The following is a 19,892-nucleotide window of genomic DNA, read 5'->3' as shown; positions in this document are numbered from 1 at the left end:
ATGGGTTCTATTTTGATGGCAGGAATTTTATTCGTATGTTTCCTTTGTTGTTTATTAGAATTTTGTTTAAAAAAAAATTTGTTGTCTAATAGATTCAAAAATATTTTTGGTGTCCATTAGATTCAAAGGATATTGCATTTTTTGTCTACAACCTTTGATGAAGGAAATTTATTGATGATTTTTCTACTTGACTTGGACCAAGGAAAGTGTGCCTTGAATGTTAGAAATATAGTCTCATCCAATAAATAAAAGGGTTGATGTTCTTGTGGGGGAGTGTGGTCCCTACTTGCACACTCATTGGTATCATGAGAGTAGGATTTTCGCTTTTCATGGGGGTGGGGCGATCATAATGCCCTTGTGTGTGGCCATGGGCAGTATACTCTCCCATAGAGAACTTTTCTCTTGAATAAAATTAGGGAAAAGATTCCCCACGCTATCAGTGAAAGGGGAATTAATGGTAGCATAGGAACGGTATCATCTATATGGACCAATATGGCTTGAGAAAGAGAGAAAATAATTAAAATGTGTGCAGAACTTTTTTTCATAAAATTAATATAGAGACATTAGGTATGGAGAAGTATTAACATCAAGCTCCTACCACTCATTGTTTCAATGATTTTTCACTCTAACTCTCCAAACATGAATAGGCTAGTTTGAATAAAATAATACAAGTTGATCTTTACAATAAATTTTTAAATAAAAATATACAAAATAATAAAAGACAACAAATTAAATACATATTTTTAGCTCTTCATGCATATCCTTACAAATCATTACATGCCTCCTATGATCAAGGATCATAGATTTTGCCCTTTATGTATAATATGCATGATCCAATATTTTTTGGGAGTGTCTGGATGACAACTCAATAGGAGTGTGTTTAGAACTCTACAGTTTCTCTTAAGGAAAAAACGACTCTATCCAAGAGTATAGTTCCAGTGCTCAAACACATTATGGTGCGAAATGATCATCACACCCCCATGAAAGGCAGAAACCACACCCTTATTGATGATTTCTCGTGCGCTTCCATTGCCCCTGTGCTGGCGCAAGGGCCACACTGTCGGACAGAAAACTCTTTTCACTTCTTTAAATTTCCCTTGGATTTATTCCCAAAATTTCTTTAAGATATGCTTATTTAAGGTCTTCAAAAATAATTATCCTAATGTCATTATCAAGAGAGTCAATGTACATATCGAGTATACATGTTAAGTGACACTATTACCCTCCTTGAAAAACAGTGTATCACACTAAAAAGACAAAAAAATTAAGATTACAAATTATTTGACACCATGAGGGGTGTCAATGAGAAAATCCCTATTTTAAAAGTTTGGATTTGATTAGTTCCAACTTTCTCCACCATGTCTCTAACCCTAAAAGAAGGTTTTACCTAAGAAACAGTTAAAATCTATGTTATAGGTGTAATATTAACCAATTGTTTTATGTTTACATGATTAAAACTAGACTAGTAAAAGATCATTCCTTCCCGCCACATTAATTTTTATGGGAGAAAGAATGTTGTCCGGCTGTGTAGCGTACACTAATGCCTCCTATGTCTATCTCTCTCCTTCCACAAAAGGAGCAAATATGTTATTATATAAAAGGGAGGACAGAGATAGACACGGGGAGGCGCTAGCATACGCTATGCAGCCTGGTGGCAGCATTCTTTCTCCTATTTTTTTATGGAGTCTTTACATATGTTGTGCACCCTCCCCACCCCCCCCCCCCCCAAAAAAAAAGAAAAAAAAAATTATTCCATACATTGTCCACGAGAAACCTTGAGTCTATTGTTCCTGGTCATCTCCATGCAAACCTTCCAAATTGCTAATTTAAAATAGAGAAAAGGAACGCTAACCTGTGCTATGTGTGGCCGTGTAACTGTGCCCAGACACAACCCGGCTCGAAAAGACCACTGCACCCCGGACTTTTCCACCTCTCTAGGAGGTGTGACAGTCTTTTCGCGTTAGGCTGCGTCTGGGCGCAAGGTACACACCCACACAGTAGTTGGAAAACCAGGTTTTCTGACTTGACTCATCTTTTAGAAAAACCTAGTGACTCGGCCTTGTCAAACCCAGTCAAAGTGAGTCACGATTTTTAATTTTTAAATATAATAAATATGTATAAATTAGTAAATATAAAAAAATATATATCAATGAATTTTGAGTTTATACTATTGAATTAGAGAAGGGAGTCTAAGGGTTGAGAGTTTCTTATTGTTTTAAAATGCAGATTTACTATTTTACTCAACTCAAATTCTAAGCGAACCGGCCTTATAATTTTTAAAGAACGATTAAACTTGTTGAGTTTGTCATGACTCGGGTAAAAATTACTTAGTTTTATTTGACTCGAATGATTTATGATCCAGTCGCGTCACCTTTTACTTGGCATAGTCTACACGAATCTTGACCAGATTTTCCAAAATTTTGATTCGACTTGGGCAACTCGTCCCAATCAAAACCCGATTTTTCAATTATGTCATACACAACACCAGTTAGCGTTCTTTCTCCCTTTTAAATATATGAATATTATACCTATCTTATATAACGTGTGAAATATCTCCCACGACAATAAACTAGGATTCTTTTTCATTTTTTGAAGGCAAATGATGTTCTTTTTTTTTTTTTTTTTCCGGTTTTCTGGGTAAAAGCAAATGATGTTCTACTTAGAATAAAACAAGAACCCTTTTTTTTTTTTTTAATGAGAGTAAAGACATATATATATATATATATATATATATATATATATATATATATATAGATGGAAAATTAGTACAATGTTCATAGATACAAGGTAATTTAGTCAGGGTAGTTCGTTAATAGAACAAGAACTCTTTCTACTAACATAAGCATAACAAGTTGAAATATAGTAAGAAATATTTGAAGTCCCAAATCCAAGATATTGCCATTATCAAAATTCAAACTCGTTTTAATTGGTTTCACTCTAGAGGTCAAAAGTCAAAATTCTCATGCCGATTCTTTTATAAGTTCTGCCAATCATGATTATTAATATCGGTATTGATAATCATATCTTTCTTGGCCGATACAGATACAAATATGTATTGTATCGGTTCATAATAGACGGTTTTGCACTCAATCTCACTAAAAAAAATTGTCTTTCGATAGATTTGCCCTTAATAAGAACCTACCACTGCTACTGGAGAAACCAAACATCGGTGATCCAATACCGATATTTAGTTCCATGTTGTCAATTGTGCTAAGGTTAGAGACATAATAAGGTTATTAAACTTGGAATTGGGATCTGGATCGGGTCCAATCGATTTCAATTCTGATTCCAATTCAATCGAAATCAATCTAAACCCTAGAAACATAGTGAGAATCCACCACTCTATAACTGTGAGAGTTGATCCGTTCTTGATTCTTGAAACCATGAGCTAGAGAGGGATCTGGCTCCTCTCCAATGAGTATGCCAGCCCAATGAAACATTCGACGGATGGACTGGCTAACACATCTTTGAGTATGCATCGAGCAGAGATGTGTGTCAAGCAGGTAGACAACCCAACCGTCGAATGCCTCATTGGGCACTCATTGAGTGGATGCATCAAAGGAGAGGAGCCCAACACGATAGAGACACCTATCTATGCCATTTGGAAGAGTTAGGTAAAATAGAAAATGAAACATCAAAAAGAAGACATCAAAGGCCCCCAAGGACCGGGAGTAAAGGTCCTTTTCCTTGGACTAATGATATGAAATATATTTTAATTTAAAACTAATGAAACTTTGAAAAAGAAGGTTAGAAAGGCTCTCTCTCTCTCTCACACAGCTTGGCTTGGAGAAGAAGCAAAACAGGAGTTTTGGAGAGTAGAGAGAGCTCACTATGTACTAGTCTATGAAAATGGAGGAAAGTAGGGGAGGAGATCACATGACCATGAAAAGAATTGAAGCCACGAGAAGTAAGACATCACATGAGGAATGATGTGGAGAAGTTGGTAATTCCTTTTCAATTATTTTCTGTCTTTGCTTGTCAACCAAGCGATCAGTGAGAGTTTTTCTCTAAAAGACTTTCATTCATTCATTTCACTGAGATATCTGTCTATTGCCCTTGTGACTGAGTCTTCAGTTAATTGACTACCTTCACCTCCAATTTTTTAAAAGGAAAAAAGAAAAGTTAATTAATTAGATCTCTATAGCAATTGGTTATATATTATTTACTTACCTGATCAGTCACTATACATATAATAATTCCATAATGGTAAGTGTGACACTAACCTAACATAAACCTAACACAAAAGCATAGATTCACACATTCAAATATCTAATCCAAATATCATCAACTTTGAATATTCTTAAAAAGAATAGATAATAATTAATAATGAAATTTAAAATAAATAAATTAAAATAAAAAAAAAGGTTTGTGGGTCACACCGAGCCTGACTCTATAACAGCAAGACCTCCAGCTTGAACATCTGTATAATAAGGAGGTATTTTGAATAGTCAAAATATCACTTTATTAATTATGTTTTGTCTTATATGCAAAACGGTTTTATCTTTTATATATCATGTAAGATGGTCACCATGCATTATTATATAGAGGTTAACCCTTAAGAAAATAGAGGCAATTGATAAATAAAAACTTTAAAACAATGGAAGCATAAGAAAAGATCACTTGCCAATAGTCGGGGTTTAAACATTTGGAATAGGATCGCTTCAACTAGCTGGTTTCAAGGATTTACGCCGATTTTGGCCAATTCCGTTTACTTGAACCTTGGTCCTAGCATTGTTGGGAGGATTATGAACAATGGTTTATATGAAATTGATTTTGTTCCTAATTCCAAATTGTACTTCATCTTCTTGTATTTTTTCTGCTGTAAATCCCTAATTTTAAGTGAGGAATCGGTGCCACAATACTCACATCCTATGCCCTATAACTACAAAACCTCTGAAATACTGATGAGGGTGATAAATGCTCTGGTTTGTTCTTTGCTGAGTTAGTTTTTTTTATTTTTTTATTTTTATTTCTCTTACTTTTATCTTCTGACTCGATTGTTAAAGTTCCAAAAATAATATAGATACAATTTTTTGGCTTGCAACCTATTGAAAAATTGCTGTAATTTAAGGAGGTAATTTTTCTTCACCCACGGTGATGGAGGTACTCCTTCCTTGTGGGTATTAATGCCTTATGAGGTGAGATGAGAATCATGGGCATTTTCAAACTTTCATCCTATTGGGGTGAGTATTAATAACTATCAAATCTTGGGTTTTCCTTCTCGTAAGATGGAAGAAAACTTTATCTGTAATGTAATGGAATTATAGTCCCTTCTTTCTCGTTGTCCATTAATAATTTTCTTAACCCCCACCCCAGCCTTCCCCTCCTCTCCTCTTCCCCCCCTACCCCCACCCCAAAAACCCACCAAGAACAAAAAAAAAAAAAAAAAAAAACAAAAAAGGGTAAATTAAGCCTAAGAAGCCTTACAAGTTTGCAAAAAAGATGTTTAAGATACCTTAAGTTTGAAAAGTGACGTTTGGGGTTCTTTATTAACAAGTTTTGTTCTAAACTAGATTTATATTTTCAATCATTATTTGCCTATTTGGGCAAAACACCCAACAGCCATCACCTTCACGAGTGCGGATAAGGCGGTCATTTTCCGCCTTGTTGTGTCTTAGCAGTAGGGTCCTGCCGGGCAGCTTGGCAGTAGTTGATCCAAATTCCACCTTCACGACCCGCTGTGTAATCGTCACTCTATTGCAACCCATCTGCAACTGCCATCACACCTTTGTTCCCGGCCCGCTGCCTGCGACCTCCCACAACTGCAACTACATCGTTGGTCCACCATCTCATACAACTCCATCCATTGTTTCCTGCAAATTGTCCTCTAAGGCGCTCTGATATTCCGATTCTACTAGTTGTCATCTTAATTGGTTTTGCCATTGCCTGCAATTCATCCTGAATCACATGTGCATCTTTGCTCACCAACTCCACCTTCACCACCAATTAGTCCATCAGATCCAACATTTCCATCGCAAACACCATCCCATGTTGACCCCAACCCTGATGCATCTTTAGCCTCGCAACCCTCATCATCCCTCATTCCATCAGCCCATATCCCCTGGAGATGCAAGGAAGCTACTTTGCTCAATTCACCAATTCAAATTAAAGAGCTCAAGTGGGAAACTCCTCTATAAGGATTACTTGCATTTAGAAATTAAATATTAGAGAAAGAGGAAAAAATTTTGCTGCTACAAGGCTGGCAGCCAAGGAAATAGAGAAGCTTGATTTCGATCCATCAGTTGTTATTGGTGAAGTCTGATTTCGATCCAGAAAGTGCAGTTGGGATCTTCGGAGGGTCTTTTCGGTCTCAAAACGATCTCGGATTGTCGAAAAATGGCGTACATCACTACCAAAGGTTGTGAATTGTGTTGGGCTCGTCGAGATCTTCGAAACAGTATATTTCGTGATATACGTTATGTTTTGGTTCGACCCTGTCCTGTTTGGCCTTTTTGGGTCTAGGGTCATTTCTGTACTTTCATGGGTTATGGCTTCTCTATATAATGTTCTTATCTCTGGGAGGGTTGTATGAGAGGTTTTGCAACATTTCCAAAAGCTAGTGAAAATCTGTTCTATTGCTCAGTAGTGGACGTAGCTTCCAACTTGGGGGTGAACCACGTAAACCTTTGGTGTTGTATGTTGTGTGCTTTCTCTGTTTTTCGTTTTCTTTTACAAATCGCCATTCGATCTGGGCATTGTTTTCTTAACATCAATGACCCCAATAATACTATTTATTATTCCAACTAATGCTCTCGTTCTTCAATTGCTTTGTTAACTGAGTATAATCCCTTGTATTTCGCTTTAGTGCAGACAAGGATGGGATGGGGAGATTAATCGTCATCAAGTTCAATGAGAGCTAGAATTTGAGGTCGTAGGGGAGGTGAGGTGAGATGAACTGTACAGAGTGAGGTGGTGGCAGTGGTTGGGGATAGGGTTGGATGGGGTAAATTAGGAAATGTTGCAAACTCAGGCCACCTCAGGTGTAATTTACCTCCCAAAAAAAACAAAAGAATACATGGGTTTTAACGATGGGTTGGGTAGTACTCAGCAGAGATTCATTGGCATTCATAGAACTAGAAGGAAACAAACCTTATCCTTCTAGTTTTATGAATCAACTAGGAGGAGCTAAAATTTGTTAGATGGGTGGCATCAATCACAAAAACAGTGAGAATTATGTTTTTAAGGATTAACAATGGGATGATGGTGGCGAGTAGCGGGGTAAGTGGGTGGGCTACCGGATAGGGTGAGGGCGAAGGGAAAATAGGATTGTACAGACGACATGGTTGGCCAATATGGTTCAACATTGTAATCTTGACCATAGGATTACTTTTAAATGTAATGATCCTGACCAATAATGGTTCAACATTGCGGATCTTTTTTTTTTTATACAGGATGGGGACCCAGAGAGAGCTGCTTCAAAAGAGTCTTGAGGACCCTCTGTTTCAAATGAAGTTCATTGCATAAGCTCCTCTGGTTGAGTTTTAAATCGAGAGAAGGGAAGAGAGAAGGGGTTGTGAGCTCCAATAACAACTCTCAATTTGTTCAAAGAAAAATAAAAGTTCAAGAATAAGAAAAGAAACAACCAACTATTCTGTCATTTTCAAGTAAATAACTACATTTTTAGATCCTGAAAACAGAGAAACAAGACCGGCCCAAACCCTAACTAAGACCCAAACCTTCAGAAAAACACAGACAAAAACCAAACTGAAAAACACCATTATATACAATCAAATCTTCTTCATGATCTCAGCATTAAGATATTCATGACCTGACTCACGAACCTCAACCTCAAACTCTTTATCTTCTTCTTCCACCTCCCTGTCGTTAAATATGTCACATACCATGAACTTTTCATCCAAACTTTTCACCACCACACCACCCCTGTTCTTGAATATTCCGTCTAAAATGAAATTAAGAGAAAGAGAAAATCCTCTTCTACGTTTGTTGCATAGCCATGCAACTTCGAAACTTCATCGGGCTCCTTCTTTAAAACTCTCCTTGGGGACAATTATACGTCTCACGAATTCACCCTTAGATTCTCTATGAACATGCAGCTTTCTAGTCCTCTTCCTAGCCATTGGAACAACCGTAAGCATCTTCACCACCACCGCCCCCTTGAGAAGAAGGATACGAGAGTTTTTTCTGGTTCGAGAGAGAGTTTTGATTTGATAGGAGAAGGGAAAGGCAACATTTGAGGAATATATAGGAGAGGGGAGAGGGATTTGGCTCCTGGCGAGAGCTGGAGCGTCCAGCACCACTTAAGATTAAAACATCTGTCCCTTACAACATCTAACGGGCATAAATTTTTATCTCTCATTTCAATCCATCCTCTCGTTTGTCGAAACCCGATCCGACCCGACTTCACTTCATTCAAAATCCATCTTCCTCTCCTAAAACCTACCATTTCATCTACGAATCTCTCATCTTCCTTCTGTGAGATTTGTTGGATATCGATATGTGCTCTTATGTGTACAAAATCTGGTTTATCAGAGAAATTGATAACCATAGTTGGGCAGGAAGAGGCAAGAATGAACAGGGACATAATTGAAAGTGCCAATCTCACACAAGGCAAGGGGTCTTCATCTGGGTTTTGAACTTTATTAATACATGCTAACCTTATTGGGCTCATATGATAGTTTACCCATTCTAGGTTAAGTCAGGGGTATTGCTGACCTAACATATTGTGGGAGTCTGATTAGGGTCAGGGAGAAAATTATATATTCATCCCAATGTCCCCACAGCCGTCACTTGTTATTATTATTATTTCTACTCACAGGAGATTCAAGAAAAAGGTTGTGGAAGGCTATTAGGAAGGCAAAAAGCTTGGGGATTGATTACAGTTATCAACCAAAAAGGTATGTCATCTATTCTTCCATTTATTTCATTGCATTTCAAATCTATATGGGATTATGTATGAGTGATTACGGATGCTAATCACTACAATTGGTATCAGAGCAGGTGGTCGCGAGTTCAAGTCTCCCCGCGTGTGACATATTGCGGATCATTTTTTTTTATACAGGATGGGGAGCCAGAGAGGGCTGCTTCAAAAGGGTCTTGAGGACCCTCTATTTCAGATGAAGTTCATTGCATAAGCTCCTTTGGTTGAGCATTAAATCGAGAAAAAGGAAGAGGGAAGGGATTGTGAACTCCAATAACAACTCTCAATTTATTCAAAGAAAAATAAAAGTTCAAGAATAAGAAAGGAAACAACCAACTATTCTGTCATTTTTAAGTAAATAACTACATTTTTAATCCTAAAAATAGAAAAACCAAGACCAGCCCAAACCCTAACTAAGACCCAAACCTTCAGAGAAACACAGACAAAAACCAAACTGAAAAACACCAATATAAACTGTCAAATCTTCTTCATGATCTCTGGATTAAGATATCTATTACCTTACTTACGAACCTCAACCTCAAACTTGTTATCTTCTTCTTCCACCTCCTTGTCGTTAAATAGGTCACATATCTTGAACTTTTCACCACCACACCACCCATTTTCTTGAATATTCTGTCTAAGATGAAATCAAGAGAAAGCGAAAGTCCTCTTCTACTTTTGTTGCATAGCCATGCAACTTCAAAACTTCCTCGGGCTCCTTCTTTACAGCTCTCCTTAGGGACGGTTATACGTCCCACGAATTCACCCTTAGATTCTCTATGAACATGCAACCTCGTAGTCCTCTTCCTAGCCATTGGGACGACCATAAGCATCTTTCACCACCGTCACTCCCATGAGAAAAAGGATACGAGAGTTTTTTCTGATTCAAAAGAGAGTTTTGATTTGATAGGAGAAGGGAGAGAGAACATTTGAGAAATATATAGGAGAGGGGATAAGGATTTGACTCTTAGCGGGAGCTGGAGCGTCCAGCACCACTTAAGATTAAAACACCTGTCCCTTACAACATCCAACGGACAAAAATTTTTATCTCTCATTTTAATCCATCCTCTTGTTTGTCGAAACCTGATCTGACCCGATTTCACTTCATTCAAAATCCATCTTCTTCTCCTAAAACCTCCCGTTGCATGTACGAATCTCCCATCTTCCATCTGTGAGATTTGTTGGATATCGATATGTACTCTTATGTGTACAAAATTTGGTTTATCAGAGAAGTTGATCACCAAAGTTGGGCAGGAATAGGCAAGAATGAACAAAGACATAATTGAAAGTGTCAATCTCACACAGGGCAAGGGGTCTTCATTTGGGTCTTGGACTTTATTAATACATGTTAATCTTATTGGGCCCATATGATAGTTTACCCACTCTAGACTAAGTCAGGGGTATTGCTGACCTAACACATTGTGGGAGTGTGATTAGGGTCAGGGAGAATATTATATATTCATCCCAAGGTCTCCACAGCCGTCACTTGTTATTATTATTATTCCTACTCACGGGAGATTCAAGAGACATGTTATGGAAGGCTATTAAGAAGACGAAAAGCTTGGGGATCGACTACAGTTATCAACCAAAAGGGTATGTCATATGTTCTTCCATTTATTTCATTGCATTCCAAATGTGTATGAGATTATGAATGAGTGATTACGGATGCTAATCACTACAACTGGTATCAAAATGGGTGATCGCGAGTTCAAGTCTTCCCCCGCGTGTGACATATTACGGATCATTTTTTTTTTATAGAGGATGGGGAGCCAAAGAGGGCTGCTTCAAAAGAATCTTGAGGACCCTCTGTTTCAGATGAAATTCATTGCATAAGCTCCTCTAGTTGAGTTTTAAATCGAGAAAAAAGAAAAGGAAAGGGATTGTGAACTCCAATAACAACTCTCAATTTATTCAAAGAAAAATAAAAGTTCAAGAATAAGAAAAAAACCAACCAACTATTCTATCATTTTCAAGTAAATAACCACATTTTTAATCATAGAAATAGAGAAACCAAGACCGACCCAAACCCTAACTAAGACTCAAACCTTCAGAGAAACACAGACAAAAACCAAACTTAAAAATGCCAATATAAACAGTCAAATCTTCTTCATGATCTCAGCATTAAAATATCCATGACCTGACTCACGAACTTCAACCTCAAACTCGTTATCTTCTTCTTCCACCTCCCTGTCGTTAAATATGTCACATACCATGAACTTTTCATCAAAACTTTTCACCACCACACCACCCCTGTTCTTGAATATTCCGTCTAAGATTAAATCAAGAGAAAGAGAAAATCCTCTTCTACTTTTGTTGCATAGTCATGCAACTTCGACACTTCCTCGGGCTCCTTTTTTAAAACTCTCCTTGGGGACGGTTATACGTCCCACGAATTCATCCTTGGATTCTCTATGAACTTGCAGCTTTCTAATCCTCTTCCTGGCCATTGGGACGACCGTAAGCATCTGCACCACCGCCGCCCTCATGAGAAGAAGGATACGAGAGTTTTTTCTGGTTCAAAAGAGAGTTTTGGTTTGATAGTAGAAGGGAGAGACAACATTTGAGAAATATATAGGAGAGGGAAGAGTAATTTGGCTCCTGACAGGAGCTGGAGCGTCTAGCACCATTTAAGATTAAAACATCTGTCCCTTACAACATCCAATGGACATAAATTTTTATCTCTCATTTTAATCCATCATCTCATTTGTCGAAACCCGATCCGACCCGACTTCACTTCATTCAAAATCCATCTTCTTCTCTTAAAACCTCCCGTTTCATCTGCAAATCTCTCATCTTCCCTCTGTGAGATTTGTTGGATATCGATATGTGCTCTTATGTGTACAAAATCTAGTTTATCAGAAAAGTTGATAACCATAGTTGGGTAGGAAGAGACAATAATGAACAGGTTGAAAGTGTCAATCTCACACTAGGCAAGGGGTCTTCATCTGGGTTTTGGACTTTATTAATACATGCTAACCTTATTGGGCTCATATGATAGTTTACCCACTCTAGGCTAAGTCAGGGGTATTGCTGACCTAACACATTACGGGAATGTGATTAGGGTCAGGGAGAATATTATATATTCATCCCAAGGTCCCCACAGCCGTCACTTGTTATTATTATTATTCCTACTCACGGGAAATTCAAGAAAAAGGTTGTGGAAGACTATTAGGAAGGCAAAAAACTTGGGGATTGACTATAGTTATCAACCAAAAGGGTATGTCATCTGTTCTTCCATTTATTTCATAGCATTCCAAATCTATATGGGATTATGTATGAGTGATTACGGATGCTAATCACTACAATTGGTATCAAAGCAGGTGGTCGTGAGTTCAAGTCTCCCCGCTTGCGACATATTGCGGATCATTTTTTTTTGTACAAGATGGGGACCCAGAGAGGGCTGCTTCAAAAGGGTCTTGAGGACCCTTTGTTTCAGATGAAGTTCATTGCATAAGCTCTTCTGGTTGAGCTTTAAATCGTGAAAAAGGAAGAGGGAAGGGATTGTGAACTCCAATAACAACTCTCAATTTATTCAAAGAAAAATAAAAGTTCAAAAATAAGAAAGGAAACAACCAACTATTCTGTCATTTACAAGTAAATAACTATATTTTTAATCCTAAAAATAGAGAAACCAAGACCGGCCCAAACCCTAACTAAGATCCAAACCTTCAGAGAAACACAGACAAAAATCAAACTGAAAAACACCAATATAAACTGTCAAATCTTCTTCATGATCTTTGCATTAAGATATCCATGACCTTACTCACGAACCTCAACCTCAAACTTGTTATCTTCTTCTTCCACCTCCTTGTCATTAAATAGGTCACATACCTTGAACTTTTCACCAACACACCACCCCTTTTCTTGAATATTTTGTCTAAGATGAAATCAAGAGAAAGAGAAAGTCCTCTTCTACTTTTGTTGCATAGCCATGCAACATTGAAACTTTCTCGGGCTCCTTCTTTACAGCTCTCCTTGCGGACGGTTATACGTCCCACGAATTCACCCTTGGATTCTCTATGAACATGCGGCCTCGTAGTCCTCTTCCTGACCATTGGGACGACCGTAAGCATCTTCACCACCACCACCCCCATGAGAAAAAGGATACGAGGGTTTTTTCTGATTCAAAAGAGAGTTTTGATTTGATAGGAGAAAGGAGAGAGAACATTTGAGAAATATATAGGAGAGAAGATAAGGATTTGGCTCTTGGCGGGAGCTGGAGCATCCAACACCACTTAAAATTAAAACACCTGTCCCTTACAACATCCAACGGACAAAAATTTTTATCTCTCATTTTAATCCGTCCTCTTGTTTGTCGAAACCCGATCTGACCTGACTTCACTTCATTCAGAATCCATCTTCTTCTCCTAAAATCTCCCGTTTCATGTACGAATCTCCCATCTTCCCTCTGTGAGATTTGTTGGATATCGATATGTACTCTTATGTGTACAAAATCTGATTTATCAGAGAAGTTGATCACCATAGTTGGGCAGGAAGAGGCAAGAATGAACAGGGATAGAATTGAAAGTGTCAATCTCATACAGCGCAAAAGGTCTTCATATTGGTTTTGGGCTTTATTAATACATGCTAACCTTATTGGGCCTATATGATAGTTTACCCACTCTAGGCTAAGTCAGGGGTATTGTTGACCTAACACATTGTGGGAGTATGTTTAGGGTCAGAGAGAATATTATATATTCATCCCAAGGCCCCACAGCCGTCACTTGTTATTATTATTATTCCTACTCATGGGAGATTCAAGAGAAAGGTTGTGGAAAGCTATTGGGAAGGCGAAATGTTTGGGGATCGACTACAGTTATCAACCAAAAGGGTATGTCATCTGTTCTTCCATTTATTTCATTGCATTCCAAATTTATATGGGATTATGTATGAGTGATTACAAATGCTAATCACTACAATTGGTATCAGAGCAGGTGATCGCGAGTTCAAATCTCCCTACGTGTGACATATTGCGGATCATTTTTTTTCATACAGGATGGGGAGTCAGAGAGGGTTGCTTCAAAAGAGTCTAGAGGACCCTCTGTTTCAGATGAAGCTCATTGCATAAGCTCCTCTGGTTGAGCTTTAAATCGAGAGACGGAAAGAGGGAAGGGGTTGTGAACTCCAATAACAACTCTCAATTTGTTCAAAGAAAAATAAAAGTTCAAGAATACGAAAGGAAACAACCAACTATTCTGTCATTTTCAAGTAAATAATTATATTTTTAGATCCTGAAAACTGAGAAACCAAGACCGGCCCAAATCCTAACTAAGACCCAAACCTTCAGAGAAACATAGACAAAAACCAAACTGAAAAACACCACTGTAAATAGTCAAATCTTCTTCATGATCTTAACATTAAGATATCCATGACCTGACTCACGAACCTCAACCTCAAACTCGTTATCTTCTTCTTCCACCTCCCAGTCGTTAAATAGGTCAAATACCATGAATTTTTCGCCACCACACCACTCCTTTTCTTGAATATTTCGTCTAAGATGAAATCAAGAGAAAGAGAAAATCCTCTTCTATTTTTGTTGCATAGCCATGCAACTTCAAAATTTCCTCGGGCTCTTTCTTTAAAACTCTCCTTGGGGACGGTTATACGTCCCACGAATTCATCCGTAGATTCTCTATGAACATGCAGCTTCCTAGTCCTCTTCCTGGCCATTGGGACTACCGTAAGCATCTTTACCACCGCCGCCCCCATGAGAAGAAGAATAAGAGAGTTCTTTCTGGTTCAAGAGAGAGTGTTGATTTGATAGGAGAAGTGAAAGAGAACATTTGAGAAATTTATAGGAGAGGGGAGAGGGCTTTGGCTCTTGGCGGGAGCTGGAGCGTCCAGCACCACTTAAGATTAAAACACCTGTCCCTTACAACATCCAACGGACAGAAATTTTTATCTCTCATTTTAATCTATCCTCTCGTTTGCCAAAACCCGATCCAACCTAACTTCACTTCATTCAGAATCCATCTTCTTCTCCTAAAATCTCTCGTTTCATCTGCGAATCTCCTATCTTCCCTCTGCGAGATTTGTTGGATATCGATATGTGCTCTTATGTTTATAAAGTCTGGTTTATCAAAGAAGTTTTTTCATAGTTAAGCCGTCGTTTTGGAGGTCTGTTTCTACTTTTTGATTTGTTTAAAATCTTCTGGTTTTTATCTTCCAACAACGAGCTTGAAACTATTGTTCTTACGTGTTCTTTGTAAGCTTCTCTTATAGATTTACAGGAAAATATGTGTTTCCGCATATGGGTTTCCATTCAAATGACTAAAAACCTTGTTTTGTTCAATTTTTGTCTTCAAACGAAAGCTGTGGTGATGGGTTTCATCTTTAGCCATGGAAAATATGTGTTTTCGCATATGGGTTTCCATTCAAATAACTAAAAAACTCATTTTGTTCAATTTTTGGTTTTATGGGTTTCAAGTGGTTTCTCTTTTAGACTAAAAGAGGGAATTTTCTAGGGTTTTTATTGTTGAACTGTTGTTTAATTCATTCTTTTATTAGATTCGTAACCTTTTAGCTTTTTCTCCTTTAGAATTATTTTTGTGTTGGAATTACTTTATCATTTTTCTATGGTTCTCACTTACTCATCGCTCTTTTATACTGAATTGACTTGCAGGGTCGAGTTGGGAGGGAATCAGTAATCAAATCGGGTTGTGGTTCCTAAAATGGTGCAAACTAATCTCCACCACAAGATCTTTTTATGCCACATGTCGCACAGGGAAGGTGGTATTGCCGGGTATTGCCAGATTAAAGAATTGGAGAGGATTTTTATCCATGGGATAGGGAGATGTTACATTGGCTTTTGGTCATGACAGTTTGATTCATTCCTTAATCAATAAAGCCAAAGCTGAACCAATACAGATCGTCTACTGCTCAACTGCCCGTAGTGGCCTGTGCGACATGACAGGACCGAGGGCGCAATGACCGCCTTACCCCCTGCCCAGCGCCTCTCCCAAGCGGGGGTAAGGCGGTCATTGCGCGCGACCCTGTCATGTCGCATAGGCTGCTATGGGCAACTGGGCCGTAGAATATCTGGATCCAAGCTGAACTTTTTTGTTCTATCATCCAAACAAATTGCTTCGGGTCCAATCTCGCCTGGTTCCATGAATCCCTCACCCATTTCAGATCTACTCTAGTGAATTTTGCAATCTACTCTAGTGGTGCAAAGTCTGCTACTATTTGCTTAATCAGCCTCTCAGATTTACAAGAGGTAACTCAGTCATAGTAATGGCGTTGAGGAAAGATGGAGAACGGGGATGAGAAAGAGAAACGAAAGGTTTAGAAGGAGGAAGATGGATTTTGAATGAAGTGAAATAAGGTCAGATCGGGTTTCGTCAAACGAGAGGATGAGGAGAGGAAAATGAATTAAAATGATAGATTAAAATTTTTGTCCGTTGGATGTTTTAAGGGACATGTGTAATGATCTTAAGGTGGTGTTGGACCGTCCAGCTCCCCACTGCAAGACAGGAACCAAATCCAAGGGGAGAGAGATTTGATTTGATTTGAGAATGTTCCTGGATCGGGCACTGTGCGATATGCTGGCCCATCGGACCAACCCGTTCAAAGTTTTCGGATGGATCCCATGCTTGGCACCATTAAAGCTCTGTAAGGCATTAACCCCAAATTAGGGCTGTAAACGGCTCAGATTCGGCTCGGATTCACTACTATCCGAATCTGAATCCGTTTAAGGAATGCAATATCTGAATTCGATCCGATATCCGACAGAAATTTAAAAGTTATTATCATATCCGAATTCGAGAGTTTATCGGATATCCGGATATTATCCGATCCGTTAAACTCTCCGATTTGTGAACATTACACTTATGGATTTCCGACTCCGATTACATTCTACACCCAGTTTTGTCGTCCATGCTTTTGCCCTCTGCCACCAAGAGCTGTAAAGAGCTGTAAAAAAAATCATCTACAGCAGCCCCATCTCCCCAAACCCCCCCCCCCCTCGTCTCCAACAGTAAAAACCTATTCTCCTTTCATTACCCCCTGTTGTAAGCCTGTAACAGCGAACAAACAAAAACCCTCGACGTTCACAGCAAAACACTCCTCCCTTCAACTCTCATTCCCACCCAATACCTTGGCCCCAAACCAGATAACTTCTTCAAGTTTTACTGAAAATCACCCCACCCATTTGACTTAAAAAAAAACCACAGTTGATTCCCAGTGAGAGTCGAGAGGGTTGTGCATGTGCCATTGCCGGTGCCGCTAAGAGTCGAGAATCAAGAGTGAGTGACCTTGAGGCTTGAGTGCAGAGTGTCGGCGCCGTTGAGGGCTTGAAACGTTGAGACTTGAGAATCGAGAGTGAAAGAGGGAAGAAGAGAATAGGGATTACTCGATTAGGGTTACAGTCCTAGTTTTAGGTTAAGAGTAAGGATCATATTACAAAAATAACCTTGTAAAAATACTAATAATAAGGGTGATATAGTAATATTTATATATTTTTATAAAAAATATTAAATAATCATAATTTACAATCGGATAACAAATTATCCGATTATTATCCGACTCCGACTAGAACTATCTGACTCCGAATCCGATTAGCTTTCGGACGGATTCAGATATTTTTCGGAAACCAAAATTTCGGATTCGGAACCTCCTAAATGGATTCGAACTCGGATCGGAGTCAGATTTTCAGCTATCCATTTACAGCCCTACCCCAAATATATAAAACACATAATTTGGGATGGAAATTTCACTGGAATGATGGGGTAAAATAATCATTTAAGAGGTAGGTTGGTTCTCTCACCAGTGAATTGTAACGTTGTACTTGACACAGTTAGTGACCTTCACAAGCACGTTATCCGTCTTCCCTCGCATACAGTGTGGGCCCTAAGAAACGGCTATTAACGGTGACAATGAGCTTGCTTGAACACAGCCTCGTGTTGTTCCTCATCACCACCTGCGTAAATCAATTAGTTATAGATGCCAAATTTTGTTGACCCCAAAAAATGAGAAAAGGAAGTAAATGAAATTTGCATAAAGAATGGTTTCTACATGTCGGTGATGGGAATTTTTATGGACAAAATGTTGAAAAGTATTCCAATGTTTGTTTTTTTTATGGAAACAAAATTTAGAAAATTTTCAACATGTAAAATTTTACATTTACAAAGTTAAATTTGTGGCGTGCCAAAACAAATGAAGCCTATATGTCAAATTTAATTTTATAACCAACCTTGTATCAAAAAAAAATTAAATTTCTTTTGTATTAATTCTCCCTTTTTGGACTTTTGAGCCATTTTTTAAAGATTTTATTTTGCCACATAGCAAGTTCTAATTTGGTTTTAATGGATTTATAAAGAAGGAAATAATCCACATGTAAACAAAGTATTGATGTAAGGCAACATATATACCACTTGGTAGTTGTACGCCGTTAATTAAGAAACTATAACTCACAAGAACATACTCATACCACTTTTCCTTTGGTTGTCCTAGTGAGTCTTTAAAAGAATAATATAATCCAAAGGCACCATATCATAAATGCTTCTTTTTTTTCTTTTTTTCTTTTTTTTTTTAAAATGGAAATCATAAATGTTTTCTACCACACAAAGCCAGGAATGGCTTATCATGGAAAGCATTGAGATATAGTCTTCAATTTTATACATGAGTTGCAAATTTTTTATTTTCAATCGAGGAACATGGAATTGAAATGAAAATTATTTCTGCAAAGATATTCTAGACAAAGCTACAGAATATTTCAGAATTTGGAAAAAATTTGGACACTGCCTGGAAGAACTTTTGAAAGTTAAGACAATTTACAATATTTAGTACTTTGAAAATTTCCAGGCTATACTATTTGTTTCAGTTTAAGATCATCAACAAGGCAAACATGGGTGGGTTTTATGATAGAAGCTTAATTGGTTTCTAGTTTCTAGTTTCTAGTTTCCAAGTTCTAGGAAGGTGATCCAGATTGGTATCAAATGGACCAATCCAATCCAATCCATTATACATAATGTATCAACCAATCCACTGGCAATATATATTCAGTTGCTACCAAGCCACTGTGTTTAGCTAATTAATTATATATCTGTTCCGACTTCGGACCATCCAATACAGATTGATCTTGATGGTATAACAGCTTGAATGATCCGTGTGCTAATTAATACTCAAATTGTGTGCCACTTGACCTTTGCTGTGCCATTGGATGTGTACTGCCACCCCGCTGGTATTGCAGAGGATCCCGGTCCCCTTCATGTCTCCATCGCATTTGCACATCAAAGTTTAAAAACCTCTGTATGAGTGCTGGCAGCGTTCACCACTGATTCCAATACCAATATGGATCAATATTATCAAAACTGGATAAGACGATTTTTCCCACCTTAAGATTGTGATATGCTATTTATTATTTTGCCTTCAATATTTTTGTAAACCAATCCCAATCTAAATCGGAATAGGAACCCTAGACTCATGAATCAAGAAAAAATCAAAGATTTCCTTATATCTGCAATTTTCATTCAAAAGACTTGTAAATTTTACTACAAGAGGAAAATCACTACTCTTTTACTATCTAAAAGGGTAGGGAACGACAAGAAAACTGAATTGAAAGGGGATTAAAAAAACCCCCCAATATGAATCAGAAGTAAGGACACCTCGTCAGCAAAATTCTAACCGGTGGAGGTGGGTAACTCAGTAATGCCTTGGAAAAAATGTTGCTGCTACAATTTCGTCCCTTTATCCCCACATATATGGCACAGTCTGTCCTTCAGTAATAAATTTTTCCAGTACTAAATTTAACACCTTAAATCAGCAAAATAACACTTCAGCTCATCATAAAAAATTACAACAAAAAAAAAAAAGAATTCACTACAGCAATAAGATGTGCTCATATCACGGTTAAAGCTGTGATGTTTTCAGCAGAGATCAACAGTGTGGTGTAATACTCCATCCAAGAATTGATGAGAAGCAGTGTTTAAAAGAACAGAATTGATCTAGATCGATCCCGGCTGAATCCGATCCAGAACGGATCAGAATCAGTCTGGATCGGCCAAAAATGTGCAAA

Source organism: Telopea speciosissima, chromosome 2 (genome assembly GCF_018873765.1).
Source record: "Telopea speciosissima isolate NSW1024214 ecotype Mountain lineage chromosome 2, Tspe_v1, whole genome shotgun sequence".
NCBI classification, from domain to species: Eukaryota; Viridiplantae; Streptophyta; class Magnoliopsida; order Proteales; family Proteaceae; genus Telopea; species Telopea speciosissima.
The sequence above is the reverse complement of the archived record's forward strand: the minus strand, read 5'-3'. Positions refer to the sequence as shown.